General features: G+C 37.3%; 1 protein-coding gene across 3 annotated transcripts in view; it reads left to right on the top strand.

Moving 5' to 3' along the window:
- Window positions 1-7,168: 7,168 nt before the first annotated feature.
- The window catches only part of LOC148818161 (C-type lectin lectoxin-Enh5-like), a 29,315-nt gene continuing 20,383 nt past the window's right edge, over window positions 7,169-16,100 (top strand). For all 3 annotated transcript variants that reach the window (XM_088937603.1, XM_088937601.1, XM_088937602.1), the window contains exon 1: window positions 7,169-7,248. The gene's annotated coding sequence lies outside the window, so the exon portion shown is untranslated. The remainder of the gene's footprint in view (window positions 7,249-16,100) is intronic.

Raw genomic sequence — 16,100 nt, 5'->3', positions numbered from 1 at the left:
AATGTTTGTTAAAATATAAAGTCATACTGTAGTTCCATGGGATTCAATCACAGACCATGTGACATGGGAGTCAGGAAACTAACACACAGCGCCACCAGGTTTGATAACGCTATAAAAACGCTATAAAATAATGTGACTAGGCACAGAACAAGTTTACAGCACAGTACAATAATAAATGCTGACCATGACTTTAGAAGCATAAATTACCTTACACTCAATTTAAACACAAGCTGTCTTTAGCCCTCTAAGCTGGTTCATACAGAAATGTAGAGATCCAGGCTCAGAACACACAGCTTCATTAGCGAATACATATGCAGGACAACTAGAGAAGACGTTTTACAGAGGATGGATTTTTAGAAACATCCCATCAGTGACATCACTGAAGTCAACTCCTACTGTAGGTAACTGTCGTGTGGATAGTTTCACAAGAATCAGACAAAGGTTTAAGCATCGCTTGTTCTAGATAAAACTGCAAAAAAAAACAACAACCCACAATGTACTTCTTTGCAGCTCTGTTTGCCCAAATCATATATTCACAATGTGAAATTAGAAAATAATATTACGTAACCAAAATCCGCAATATGGAAACAGAACCTGTGTAATTGTTGACAGATGATGTTCTCGTAACATTTTTACAAGACAAACTACAACATTTAAAAAATGACTTGTATGTACTTGATATCTCTAATCAATCCACGGCGATATAGTTAAAGCAGTCCCCGCACAAAACGAAACTAAAACGCCCTGGGCATACCGTTTCGCGCTTCTTAACAGTTGCTCAAAAGTAATTTGACCGTATGAAATGCATAATATAAACCTAAAAAACATATACAGTACGTGAGCAGTACTTACGTAGTATCGGTGTCAAGACATACCTCTCAAATACTGTAAATCAAGTTAAAAATATCTCAAGACCGATTCTGGTCATAATGAAACCATGTTTCGTGTATGTTTTCTTTAAAGTACCGAGACCAGCCATATACTGTATGTTTATGTTCCAAAATTAATATCGTTTATGGCCTTCACACGCGTTGCATTATGCTCCTATTCTTTTTATGCTCAGGCACTAAGATTTCCCTTCAGTGGTAAAATTCCATATAAATATTCAATACTTAAACGGGCACAGTTAAGACATTAAATATACATATACATACTGTATACAGTACAGTTTGCATACGGTAATATGTTTATGTTCCTAAATCAATCTCTTTTATGAGCATGTGTAAGGCATGGTGAATCGATTCTCAAAAATTACTGTACTTTGCATGATTGGAAAAAAATGCGTGATTGCGAAATGCTGTGGTGTTACTTTTACAAAGACGGTCAAATAAATGTGCTAAAGAAATAAACAAAAAAAGTAATTTATTCCTTTGTCCTATTGGCTAGCTAATGTTCCGTTTTTGTTAGTTAGATCAACGAAATGCTGTGGTGTTACTTTTTGTCGATGAAAAAATAAAGTCTTTTCATTTAAAATGATGGTTACAAATAATGTGGACCAGCGTAATACTTTGAGTTTACAGCTTGTCCAAGGTCATTTATTATTAATACTATTAGTAATATCTTCGTTAAAGACTTTGATGGCTACAGCTCAAACATGAGAGGTTGAGCTTTATTAGCTCCACCTTGCGGAAATTCCGGATACTATTATTTTGCTAGCGGTATTTACCGGTAACTTGCGGTATTTACCGGTAACTTGCGGTAGACTGCGTACAGCGTACCGGAAAATAATGCGGTATCGCCCGCGCATTTTGAATGGCTGCATCTGTAAAACCTTTTACCACCTTTAGGTTTTTTTTCTCCACCATAAGCAGCTACCAAATAGGTTGTGTTTATTGTCTTTTTCCCATTTATCTGGGTTCTAGAGCACACCTGTTATTTTGTATTCCAGTCCAACTCTTTCTATACCACAGCAGCATGATGTGGTGGAAAGCCAACATTAACATGTACTTTTTCTGTTTTTCCTAAATCACTTTTTCTATTTGATGATGGGTGGGGCAATTTGTTAAAAAGACAACATGGGTTTTGGCTGAAAGCAAACTCAGACCCTGTTCTGTGATAGTGCCAGATTCTACCATTGAATCACCAATGCTCTGAAGGGAGTTTGAATATCTATTACAACAGATGTATTTAAAGAAGCACATTAACACCTTCCCAAAGTAACCACAGCAAGTGACAGGGTTGTAAATGTTGATGAAGAAAATGTTAAAAAAGAAGGTGGAATACTGCTGTTCACCTTATTTTGTTTTTAGATACCACAATACATGTGTATTATTTTTCATTATTATTCTTAAATAAATATCATTAGTGACATTATTATACTTTGGTTAATTTTAGTTTTAGCTGCCAAATTTTCCATTTAGTTACATGATTCAATATTAATATTCCCTATTAAGTGGAATTTAAAAAGTACTACATCTTTCACAACAATGACAGCAAGTATTCAAATTAATAATAATTAATAATAATAATTGCTTACACTTATATAGCGCTTTTCTGGACAGTTCACTCAAAGCGCTTTACAGGTAATGGGGATTCCCCTCCACCACTACCAATGTGCAGCATCCACCTGGATGATGCAACGGCAGCCATAGTGCGCCAGAACGCTCACTACACATCAGCTTTTAGTGGGGAGGAGAGCAGAGTAACGAAGCCAATTCATAGATGGGGATTATAAGAAGGCCATGATTGGTAAGGGCCAATGGGAAATTTGGCCAGGACGCCGGGGTTACACCCCTACTCTTTTCGAGAAATGCCCTGGGATTTTTAATGACCACAGAGAGTCAAGACCTCGGTTTTACGTCTCATCCGAAGGACAGCACCTGTTTTTACAGTATAATGTCCCCGTCACTATACTGGGGCATTAGGACCCACATGGACCACAGGTTGTGCCCCCTGCTGGCCCCACTAACACCTCTTCCAGCAGCAACCTTAGTTTTTCCAGGAGGTCTCTCATCCAGGTACTGACCAGGCTCACACCTGCTTAGCTTCAGTGGGCTGCCAGTTGTGAGTTGCAGGGTGATATGGCTGCTGGCAAAGAAAAGATGAAAAAATTATAGCTTTTTATAACATGTTCAGAGATGTTATACTTCTGTTTTGTTTATTTTTAGCTACTAAAAATAAAATGTTTCGAGCGGCTGATCAAAGCACACATCATCTCTTCACTTCCTGACACCTTGGACCCACTGCAATTTGCATACCAATAGAACATCAACTGAGGACGCCATCTCTACTGCTCTACACACTACCATCTCACAGCTAGACAAAGGAAAGTATGTGAGAATGCTGTTTGTTGATTACTGCACCACAGAAAGCATCCTAACCGGCTGTATCACGGCCTGGTATGGGAGCTGCTCCGCCCTAGAGCGCAAAGCACTGCAGAGAGTGGTGAAATCAGCACAGTTTATCACTGGCTGCATGCTACATGTTAGATGCCTCAAGAAGACCAGGTCAGTTCTCAAGGACCCCAGTCACCCCAACCATAATCTGTTTTCTCTACTGTCTGAAAAATGATACGGAAGCACACAAACAAAAACCAACAGATTTCAAAACAGCTTTTTACCCTCCGGCAATAAGACTGCTAAACAGCCAACCAAGGCAGCCCCCAGCAATTACCCAAACGTCGCTGATAAATAGTCAGTCCACTTGAAACAGATAAAGTGCACCTGCGTTTTTTTTCTTTCCCTGACACCTCCCATCCCTACCATATCTCCTTATGTTATTCATTGCTCAAATCTTGTAAATTATAAATTGTATAATTTATTTTATTCTACTCTGTAACCTTTATTCTATCAACTTCTGTCCTGTCTCTTCTTTGAGCTTGCATAAAAGGCATTTCATTGCCGACAACCACCACTGTATGCTGCATTGTTGTGCATTTGATAAAAAAATCCTTAATTGATTGATTGATTAAAAGCTCCCTTTAGTTATATAAGTCCATCTTAATATTCCATATTAAGTGGATTTAAAGATGCACAGTAGAGAAACATTAAATGAAGCAATCATTTCAGTAACATCACTAACATTGATAGCAACACAGGTGCCACGTATCAATTGCCTGTAGCTAATGAATCACACACTGTACATCATTATCTCATTTTAGAGCTATGGTAACAACATCCTGTCTCAACAATGTAATAACAGAATACCTTGTATTTAATGAAATTGTTTGTTTGCTAGTACATTAGGCATACATACAGAATAAGTAATAGGTTTATTCCATGCTGAAAAGAGAAGAAAGAAAACACAACATTTTGGCCGTGGAGCCTTCTTCAGGGCTTCACGACCAGAATATTGTGTTTTCTTTCTTCTCTTTGCAGCATGGAATAAACCTATTACTTGTTCCTTTGCAGCTACCCAACTGAAATACATACAGAATGATTAGTGCAGGAAAGCACTAGTGAGTTCATGAACATTTAACGGTTGTAATGATTTCTGTGTGGTAAAGTAACATTCAAGAATTCTTCAAACTGTTGTTGCCATGTTATGTTTTACTATATTATAATTTAAATTAATAATGGATGCATTTAGTTAACCTTGTCAACTTATATTTGTATATATTTATCTGTATACTTAAAAGTTATATTTATATATCTGTATATTTAAAAGAGAAGCATCTGCAAATCTTGATTTTAAAATATTTTAAAAATGTTCTGCATCATCTCTTCCAGCCTCCACTGTTGCTCATGTGGAAACCAAATTTCTCAGCGACGATTTGAAATACATATAAAGAACTTAAAATCCACTAGCCGCAGACTTTGAGACTTTCCAAAAATAAAAATATATAACATATTTGGAAATCTGAATTATTTGATGAAAAAAACTGATAGATTCAATAAATCTATTTTCTTCTTCAGATTAACTGGAAAGTGAGGTGCAGAGATATTGTATGATTTACTACAACAACATTAGTGCCACTAGAATTTGTTTTGGCTGTCCCACGAATCAGGACTTTACAGTAAACACTGCAATTTCCCACAAACATGAAGCAAGACACTGGAATTTACCAGCCTAGCACAAGTTGCACTCAGATGTACCCAGTCAATCCAGCAATCAAGTTTGTCATATATCAAAACATATATGTTTGAAGAAAGGACAAGCAAACATACAGTAGATTACATGATTTGAGCTCATACTGGGTGTCAGTGTCTGGGCTGAAATTGATACTCTCTTTAATGCTGCATCCAAAAGCTTCCCCTTGAAACAAGGTTGTGATTATATTACATTTCAAATTGTGCTTTAGAATGATAAAAGCACCTTCTGATATACAGCTCCATTATTACCGAAGACTCTACCTGCCATTAGCAAGTTTCTTGCTGTGTGTGTTAAGAACATAATAAACTTTCCAAGGAAGAGAAGGGTATTTAACACATTTATTTTGTTTGACTCTTAGTAGCTAATTGATCCAAGTATTTTACCAGTTTCTTGAAAAACGTTAGGGCTTTGGCTTCAACAACATGGCACTGTGAACAATAAGTGTAAGGTTGTTCTCAGTTTTTTACAAGTCTCTTTAATGCACTACTTAGTAAGTTGGTGTTGTATAGTAGATTGAGTTAAGAGATGTTATAGACACTGGCTGGTATCTTGCTACAGTGACATTCATTGCAGAGATGTAAGAAATAATCCCCTTCCTAGGGTTTTATATAAAAGTAATTTAATTTTGTCAAACACAATTTTCATATCACAATTTTAACCATGTGAATCATATTAAATGAAACATGAGCTTTTTAAACATGTTCTTCAGTATTCGGCATGAAACCAAATACTAAATATCAGTACTACAAAAATATTAAATTAATGTAATAAAAACACTGTTTTTCCACTATGATCCAGTGTTTCATATATTTTACGGTGTTACTGAAGGAAAATCCAGGATGACAATGATGGAAAGCAAAATATCCTAATCAACAAAAAAGTAAATAAAAGTACACAATCTAAATGTTCTTAACTGATATCAAATCCCCTTTCAGAAGTTACAGACCCTCATATCAAAGACTGCAGGAGGAATCTTTTCAGCATAATTGTCAAAAGAGTTTATATAAAATAATTACAGGGGTGTGAATGAATGTGACCCTTATGTTTTTGCTTTACTTTTTTGCAATTCTGTTAAGAGTATGATATTTTTTATAATTATTTAAGGAAGACACATTATCTTGTCTCAAACTATTTTCTGTTCCTATTGCATCAGATTGAAAGGACACTGTAGCTGTGTTAAGCCCAGAGCAGATCCTTGTCCAAGCAAAGCCTGTTTCTACACCCCATCATCATTTACTGTATGGTGGACCTTGCCTCACATTGCGTAAAACCAAAGCCAGAAACAGATAACATCACCACTGTTGTCTGACAGGCTGCTGTGCCAAATGTTTGCCATGAGAAAACAATGACAAAAGGATTTTGCTTATCTTTTCATTGGGCTGAGTTTTATTTCAACTTTAGTATAACATTAAGAATGAAACAACATGAAATTGATCTGTACACATGGTTAATTATTATAACTATTCTTCTTATTATTATTACTATTGTTTTTATTATTAGTTATTAATTATATATAGTAATATAATTATTAATAGCAATGACAATAACAAAAGCAAAGGCTGCTGGAAATAAAAATGAAATCTTGTACATCTATATTTTTAAAATGTAATAGTAACTATTAATTAATATTCTTTGGATAACTGTTTTCAAGGAAGTCATCTACACTTTTAAGTTTAACTGTTTTAAATTATATAATACATTTAGTATATGACTTAATACTAATGTATAACATTCTAAATACTTTTGTGTATTATCATAAAGAATCCTTTTGATTTGTTTTACTATGAACTGTTTTTCATATTTTAATTATAATGAAAGTAGTCATCTGTGGAAGAGAACATGGTTAATATTTTGAATAATAAGGTTGGAAATAATGGTTATGAAGTTATAATTATAAAGTTGTTTTCAGGAGGGGTAACAAACTCTGCTTTATTAAGGTGCAGTGAACCTCTTAAGTTACTTATTGACAACATGAGGCATTACAAAATTCTAAATATTAAACACTGAAGTGTCTCAATGTGAACTTCAGTATGAAGCAATTTCTAAAAATATCCAATAGAAAACAAATAAAAAAGTGTATGACTGGGACACAGCCTCCTTTATACCCAGTATAAAAAGGCATAACAAATGTGAATCTCACATACACAGACTGCTTTACCATAGCTCACCAATCATTGCTGCATAGTGAGCGACACTGCTCAGCTTCATTGTCCAAAGGTAGGATTCCACTTTTTTTTTAAAATGATTCATTACGATTTTTGTTTATCTAGACTGCAAATTGGAAAGGGACTAGAAAGTCATTTGAGTCAAATAGGAAACTGTTTGTTCCTACCATGTTAAAGTTCTTGCAAAAGTATTCTTTGAGTATGCCTACTAAGGTTTCACATTTTAGTGCTTTAAAGTTTACAGTCATGACATTTTTTATTTTATTATTTTGCTTATAACATTAACAACAGTAAGTAGTCAGTTTATAGCATATTCATCATTCAAGGTAAAATATGATCATCCATTAATACAAAAGGAAATAAATTACATAATGATGTGTTAGGGCATATTGGGACAAAATTGCACAGTCCTTCAGTACTAAAATAATCATAGAAAAAAACAATATGAATTAAGAAAGGTGGTTTTGCATATAAGTGCAAAGTGGAGACCAGATCTTCCAAAAGTGCTCTGATTTCAAGTTCAGTGAGATGCAGCAATTCAAAATGCACAGTACAACCCCGTACCGCATGCAATTACCCACAGTTCACTGCGTTGTACCGCAGTACGTGATTGGCTGGCCAAAATGACTGACAGGGGAACTCATGGTGCATTGGTTGTCACTGAAAAGATTTAATCATTTAATCTCTTTACTGTGCATGTTTTAATCTGCTTAGTATCAAATATTTAAATGGAATTTCACAACTAAAGGGACATTTTAGTAGCTGAGCCTAAAAAGAAGAGGAGCATAACACGACTAAACATTTTAAGCATCAAAGTCTTGCATTCGGTTACATACTGTGGATATTTTGGAAAAGTTTTTACCTGCTCCTTCTGACTATATTAAGTTTATATACTTTGTAAAATGTTATAATGTTTTAACCTTTTGTGCGAATATGCTCTTTATCGCCGTAAACAAAAGCATACTTTTTACTTTTTAGAATTTGATTAATAGGGAATATAACATGGAATTGCTTATCTAAAGAAATTAATAACGATATAATTATATTCATATACTGTAGCTCAAGTTATCACAGTAGTACACTTTCTTTGGAAATGTCTGCTATAGTTTCACTGCTTCCCACATGATTATGTCTGTGGCATAATGCATTAAGCGTGTGCTTTCTATGCTGTAAGTCAGGTGTTTAAGCCTAGCTGTTGCCATGAGTTTTCTTTTAACAAATAAAAAATTATTTGAAAAACTAAAATAGCAAATATTATGTACACTATATTGACAGTTTTAGAATATGATTAATACGGAATACAATATGGAATCACATATCTAAGGAAATTAATAACGGTATAATTATATTTATATACTGTAGCTCAAATCCTGCTAAACTAAAAATTAGACATATGAAGAGTATGATTGGACAAAGAGGCTCTAGTAGAATTTCTCTGTAAACTGAAGAGTTATAGAGGAGACACGTTGTGTCTCCTTTTTACACTTGTAAAAAAGAACATTCCAATGTTGATGTGACACAGAAGATATTATTAATAATGTAATAATGTCACTGAACCAAGCCACACTGGCACTATCCAGCATCAGGACAGCACTGCTAGAGCACCACAACTCAGGCTCAACCACATCACAGCACAGATCAAACAGCAATATCTCACGCACTGGAACACACACACACAAACACAACATAAACTGGAATGCTACAGAACCCTAAACAGACAATACACACTAGCCGAATATTTGACCAAAATAAGAAACAGCAAAAAGAAACAGACCCTGACAAAGTACAGGCTCAGTGACCACAGCCTGGCCATAGAAACTGGGTGACACAGACAGACGTGGCTGCCCAGAGAGGACAGGCTGTGCTCCCACTGCCAGCGGGGAGAAATAGTCACAGAGGTGCACTTCCTACTGCACTGTGACAGATATTCTGGGATTAGAGAAACATTCTTCCCTAATTTTTAGAAATCTAATCCCAGAGATCTAACCTGCCAGAATCACAACGGGTCCCAGTCCTACTTGGAGAGGTAGGCGGGAACTCAGTTGAACTGACAGCCCAGTATGTGATCTCCTGTCACAGCCTGAGGAACAGTGAATCAGTATGTTTACACTATATGTAAATATTTTATGATACGTCTTTGTTTCATGTTAATTTTATTATTTTTATTTGCTGTACCCATCGGTCATGCTAATAAAGCACTGTAGCGGCAATGCTTGTTAATAAGACAGAATTAAGCGTTGGTATGCTGTCTTAAAGGAGGCCCCATCTCACCCTCCATCTCTGTGGTGCAGCCACAGAGAAAGAATTCATGCAAGCTGATTTAAGATGTTTTTCTTTTGATAAGAAGCAAGCTCCCAGACGGGGATGCACTTAGCTAAGTCTGGCTATCATGATCAATGGTCATCCATTGGCGCCTATCTGTCTAGGGAGTGCCAGATGGACATCTGGACTGCATTCCTAAGTGTCAGGAGTAAGTGACTCATATCTCACCGTGATCAACCAATCAGGGACTGGTAGGGCCGAGTAACCCACGTGGGACTCTGATGCCCATGGAACTTTCAGCCAATGAATGAGCTGAAGTTCCTCCAGGTAAAAACAGGCAACACAGAGAGCCTGAGAGATTCAGATTCAATGAGAGCCTGAGAGATTCAGTAAGATTCAGAGGATTCTGTGGACTGTTCTAAAGGGAATTCAAAGGAGAATTCCAGGGCAGGACGGCCCAGGAGCAGAAGGCTCCCAAGGGCAGAACATTCTCGCAGCGCGCCTCCTGACCATCCTGAGACTCAGCCTGGACAACCACGGAACGGCCAGTGTGTCCGAGTGCCAGAACTTTCCTTTGTTCTAAGAGTCTAGAGTGGAGGTTGCCAGAGAGCACCAGCAGCAGGCCTCGTGAACAGGTCAGAACTGTGGACAGCTGAATCACTATTCAGAACTAGCTCTTCATCAGGAACGAACCGGTCCTCTTCCTGACTTGCTGGGACTCACAGTAATCTTTTCTCCTGTGCGCAAACTTTGTTAGTTAAAGCCAACACTAACCAGCCGGTCAGTGAGCATCAGCAGCGCACCGTCGCAAGCCGCACAGCACAGCCTGGCACGGAGCCAGAGAGCGCGGATTGGACAGCAACAGCCTGCAACTGTTTCTTTGTGCCCGCAGGAGATCTGAATCCCCAAAGATTGGATGAGTATTCAACTTCAATGCATTACAGCTCGAGAATTCAATTGCTATCCCAACCAGTTGATATCAATTTAATTCCTAAGAGTTATGTACTTGTTTTGAGTATCTAATGTAGAAGTTATAACCAAGTTCATTTATGAAACGGTCTAAATGAATGATATACTGAACGTATGTCCTCTTGATATATGTAACACTTTGTAACTGAATGAATATATATCTTTTGTATTCTGATAACCCTCTCGATAAGATCTGTTAGGTTTATATGCATATTCTATGTATTAATAAATGTATCCTCGTGTATTAGTACCTGTGTGTGCGCGTTGTTTGAGTTGTGTCGCATGGTTGGATTCTAAAGCCATCAAAAGAATCAACTTTGTGATTTACTGCTACAATTGATAATTGTCTCAGTAAATGCCCAAACCCTACAGAACTGGTGCCTTCAGAGAGCCACAACGTTACATATTTGGCTTCCCTGAACGGCTATGAAACATTACAGCACCTTGAATAAAATGTAGACATTTACAACAAAGACATATCATAAAATATATGATATTTATAAATATATGAACAAAACAGATTATCCTTTCCGACAACAACATCAAAGAGGCTAAGGAATTTCTATGGTTGACAGCTCCACATCATCTTCCCTTTATAACTAACCTCATTAGATCTCTCAACTCTAAACTCTACCAGTTTCTCACTACAGAGAAGGACAAAAAACTCAGTCATCTTCTACAGAAGAAAACCATCAACACCCCAAACACCTTCACCAGTCCTAACCTTGTTGTCACTATACCTTCTGACCTTTCCCTTTCACAGGATGAGTGATCCCTCCTCAGCAAAGGCCTCAATTTTGTACCAGTTCCCAGGAAGCTGGACATCCCCCAGACCAATGTCGACCTTAACCGCTTTTACCGCAGGATCCGTCTCAGAGCACATTTTGCTGACGATTCCTCTTCACAGGCAGCTGATAACAACCCGGTTATTGATGTCATTAACAACATTAATCCCAAACAGAGCTGATGGATTCCCCCTTCTGGCCATTTTCCACCAGTCGATTATTTCATTAACCAATGCACCAATCAAGCTCCAAAGGCACTCTCTATACCCAGTAAACACAGGTCCAACCTCACCCAAGGAGAAAATCAGGCACTCCAGTCTCTCCACAACAGGGATGATATCGTCATCAAACCAGCGGACAAAGGAGGCGCTGTTGTGGTATGGCGTAAGAATCTATACATCTCTGAAGCCTCTAGACAACTAACTGACACAACTGCCTAACTCCCTCTCCAACATTTAACATTACAGCATGTTAATCATCAGTCATTAAAAAGTTGGTATATTTTATAAAAGCAAGATTGCTCAGTTGGGCAAATGTACACAACCTACCTTTATCATAAATATTTTAATTATGCAGAAATATTTTATGCATCAAAGCCTTTACCGAAAATATTACTAATAGTATTAATAATGAATGACCTTGGACAAGCTGTAAACTCAAAGTATTACGCTGGTCCACATTATTTGTAACCATCATTTTAAATGAAAAGACTTTATTTTTTCATCGACAAAAAGTAACACCACAGCATTTCGTTGATCTAACTAACAAAAACGGAACATTAGCTAGCCAATAGGACAAAGGAATAAATTACTTTTTTTGTTTATTTCTTTAGCACATTTATTTGAACATTTCTATCGATTGTACAAGCACTGAAAAAACTGTCCAATCCTTAGTTCGTCGGGCATTTTCTTTAACTATAACGGACATAAAAACTCCCTTGCTTTTAACAGAGTGTTTCATAATTTCTAACAACGAAAATTATTTCAACTGCGACACTTATCATTCAACCAGAGCTCAAAATATCACAAGGATCCTCAGACTGTACAAAGACTGTATTAAAAGATACTTGTATCAGATACATGAGAATCCAAGCTTTTTTATCTACGCTTTCTTATCTACGCTAAGAAGTAGTCTTTAAAATCTATCACACAGTAAAAAGTCAAATTTCCGGGGTGTCCGTATACCAGAGATTATGGTACCGCTTCAGAAGGGTGTCAGCCAGTCAGATTCCAGGACCTGAATTATCTGTTTTAGGATCGAGAATATAATATGTAATCACGTATCTAAATAAATTAATAATTATATTAATTTAAGGATCTAAATATCTAAATCTATGTATCTATATAGCTGGTAGTATTACTGTATTTCACTTTCTTTGCAAACACGTTTAGTTAACACCCGAATCGCAGGTGGATTATGTTTCTTGGTCTGTTATGGTCTGTAGCTCAAATCCTGCTTAACTGAAAATTAGACACAAGAAGAGTATTATTGGACAATGTTGTGAGGCTCTGGCGGAATTTCTCTGTAAACTGAACAGTTATAGAGGAGACAGGTTGTGCATCGCTTCTTTTGACACTTGTAAAAAAAACATTCCAATGTTAATGCGATAATCACTGTGTAGAAAACACAATTTTGCAAACATAGTAACATGTTCACCCAAGATTTTTTTAATGACAGAATGTAAATTTTTTCAGTATTGTTTAATTTTATCACACTGCCAGAATAAATTAATAAAGGTACTCATCTGAGAGCGACACTTAAACATTGGGTTTAGCTTTTGCAAACAAACTAGGGTTAGATAAAATTTGTTATGAGATTTGAAATTAAGCTCTTGTATGATAACAGAAGTGTACTTTCAGTGCAGCTTTTCACATGTAACGTTGCCATAGCCAAAATGTAAATGTAGTGGCTCTCTGAAGGCACCAGTTCTGTAGGGTTTGGGCATTTACTGTGACAATTATTAATTGTAGCAGTAAATCACAAAGTTAATTCTTTTGATGGCTTTAGAATCCAACCATGCGACATAACTCAAACAACGCACACACACAGGTACTAATACACTAGGATACATTTATTAATACATAGAATATGCATATAAACCTAACAGATCTTATCAAGAGGGTTATCAGAATACAAAAGGTATATATTCAATCAGTTACGAAGAGTTACACATCAAGAGGACATACGTTCAGTTTATCATTCATTCAGACCGTTTCGTAAATGAACTTGGTTATAACTTCTACATTAGATACTCAAAACAAGTACATAACTCTTAGGAATTAAATTGATACCAACTGGTTGGGATAACAATTGAATTCTCGAGCTGTAATGCATTGAAGTTGAATACTCATCCAATCTCTGGGGATTCAGATCTCCTGCGGGCTCTCTGAAACAGTTGCAGGCTGTTGCTATCCAATCCACGCTCTCTGGCTCCGTGCCAGGCTGTGCTGTGCGGCTTGCGACGGTGCGCTGCTGATGCTCACTGACCGACTAGTTAGTGTTGGCTTTAACTAGCAAAGTTTTTGCACAGGAGAAAAGATGACTGTGAGTCCCAGCAGGTCAGGAAGAGGACCTGTTCGTTCCTGATGAAGCGCTAGTTCTGAATAATGATTCAGCTGTCCACAGTTCTGACCTGTTCACGAGGCCTGCTGCTGTTGCTAACCTCGGGTGGATCCTCTGGTTACTCTCTGGCAACCTCCGCTCTAGACTCTTAGAACAAAGGAAAGTTCTGGCACTCGGACACACTGGCCGTTCCGTGGTTGTCCGGGCTGAGTCTCAGGATGGTCAGGAGGCGCTGCGAGAATGTCCTGCCCTTGGGAGCCTTCTGCTCCTGGGCTGTCCTGCCCTGGAATTCTCCTTTGAATTCCCTTTAGAAAAGTCCACAGAAGTCCACTGAATCTTACTGAATCTCTGTGTTGCCTGTTTTTACCTGGAGGAACTTCAGCTCGTTCATTGGCTGAAAGTTCCATGGGCATCAGAGTCCCACGTGGGTTACTCGGCCCTACCAGTCCCTGATTGGTTGATCAAGGTGAGATATGAGTCACTTACTCCTGACACCTAGGAATGCAGTCCAGATGTCCATCTGGCACTCCCTAGACAGATAGGCGCCAATGGATGACCATTGATCATGATAGCCAAGCTTAGCTAAGTGCATCCCCCTTTGGGAGCTGTCCTTATCAAAAGAACCCTAAATCAGCCTGCATGAATAGTTTCTCTGTGGCTGCACCACAGAGATGAACAGAGAGATGAGGCCTAATTTGGGAAAGCTCAGAAACACTTAATTCTTTCTTATTAATAAGCCTCGCCGCTACACACACATAGTTATACGGTCCTAGTCAGTAAATGAGTGCCCCAAATCTTGCTCCCAGGTAGTTTTCAGGGCTGTATATGAAGATTTACAGTGAGTAACTAATATATTATATAATTTTGATAACATTTCCCTTGGGGTACCAGGAGTTCTTAATTTTTTTTCAATTTCAATAGAACCAATCTCAATCTATTTCCTTTGAGACGAGATATATTACAATGGCGTATTTGAAGAAATGTGTAAAATTCAGATGCGGGAATATTATATTCAGTTTTGATCTGATCAAAATATTTTAAAATTTCTTGTGAGAATAAACAGTAAAGATCTAAAATCCACTTTCTGGTCCTGTCTAGAAGTCCTATATTTTTCATTTGCATAGGGAAATAGGATTGAGAATGCCAGGAGATAATAGAGACAAACAAATGGGTATATTAAGGTATTATCTAGCATCCCTCCAATCCAGGAGAGTATTGTTTTCTACAAATTTGTCTAACAGTTTTCTCAATAGACTAACATTGTTAATAAAGGCTAGAAATTGTAATGGGTTTTACAAACCCTGTATGATCAGGTTTAATAATATTTGGTAATATGTTTTCTAATTTATGAGCAAGAACCTTTGCCAATATTTTGGCAAATCAGAATTAAATCGGCTTATAGGCCTGTATGATGCACAGTCCTGTGCATCCTTATCTTTTTTCAAAAGCAAACAGATAGAGGCTTTATTCCAAGTCTCAGGTAATGAGCCTTGATCTAGTAGATTTTTCAATACTGGTAACAGGATTGGGTGAAGCTCAGGCCAAATTTTTAAATAAAGTTCTAGACGGTACAAATCCAGCCATGGTGATGTGCCCGAGGGCACAGATAAAATTGCACCCAGAGCCTCTCCAGGGGTAAAAGGTGCATTAAGAGCATTCCTATGAACCTCAGAAATGAGGTTGTAATATAATAAATACCTTTTACAAGTATGATGTTATATCAACTTATGCCACATTGTTTTGTAATACATAAAGTGCCTTATAGAAGTTTTTAAATACAGTATGTTGTTAATTGTAGTTCAGGTGGGTAGCTGCGTCAGCATGTGTAGGCTGCAAAGGAACAAGTAATAGGTTTATTCCATGCTGGAAAGAGAAGAAAGAAAACACAACATTTCGGCTGTGGAGCCTTCTTCAGGTGTGAGAAAGACAAGGCAGTAAGCAAAGGTAATGTAGCGGGAGAACAACAGCTGGGAGAGAGGAGGAGTGAGAGGTGGGAGCAGGGGACAGAAAGAGAGGCCAATCAAGAGGTGTGAAGTCAGAATAGGTGTAGAGAGGTGTGAAATGAAACTTCCAATGAATGGAGACAATTTAGAAGAAAAGTAGTCTGTCGTTAAGAGAAGGGGGAAGGTGTGATCCTACTGTAGCTGCAGGATAATTTTGGTTTCTGTAGTCTTTCTGATGTATGAGTTCAGAAAACCATCTTTGAGAACACAGACAGAATGTTGTTAATTGACCTGGGATCATATGTTTATGAACCATCTGTTAACCTTACAGACTTAATGAAACACTCATTTTGTTTCTTTTTTATCTTGTGGGCGAGTAATCT

The sequence above is a fragment of the Atractosteus spatula genome, chromosome 19, assembly GCF_055471065.1.
Source record: "Atractosteus spatula isolate fAtrSpa1 chromosome 19, fAtrSpa1.hap1, whole genome shotgun sequence".
NCBI lineage: Eukaryota > Metazoa > Chordata > Actinopteri > Semionotiformes > Lepisosteidae > Atractosteus > Atractosteus spatula.
The sequence above is the reverse complement of the archived record's forward strand: the minus strand, read 5'-3'. Positions and strand labels throughout refer to the sequence as shown.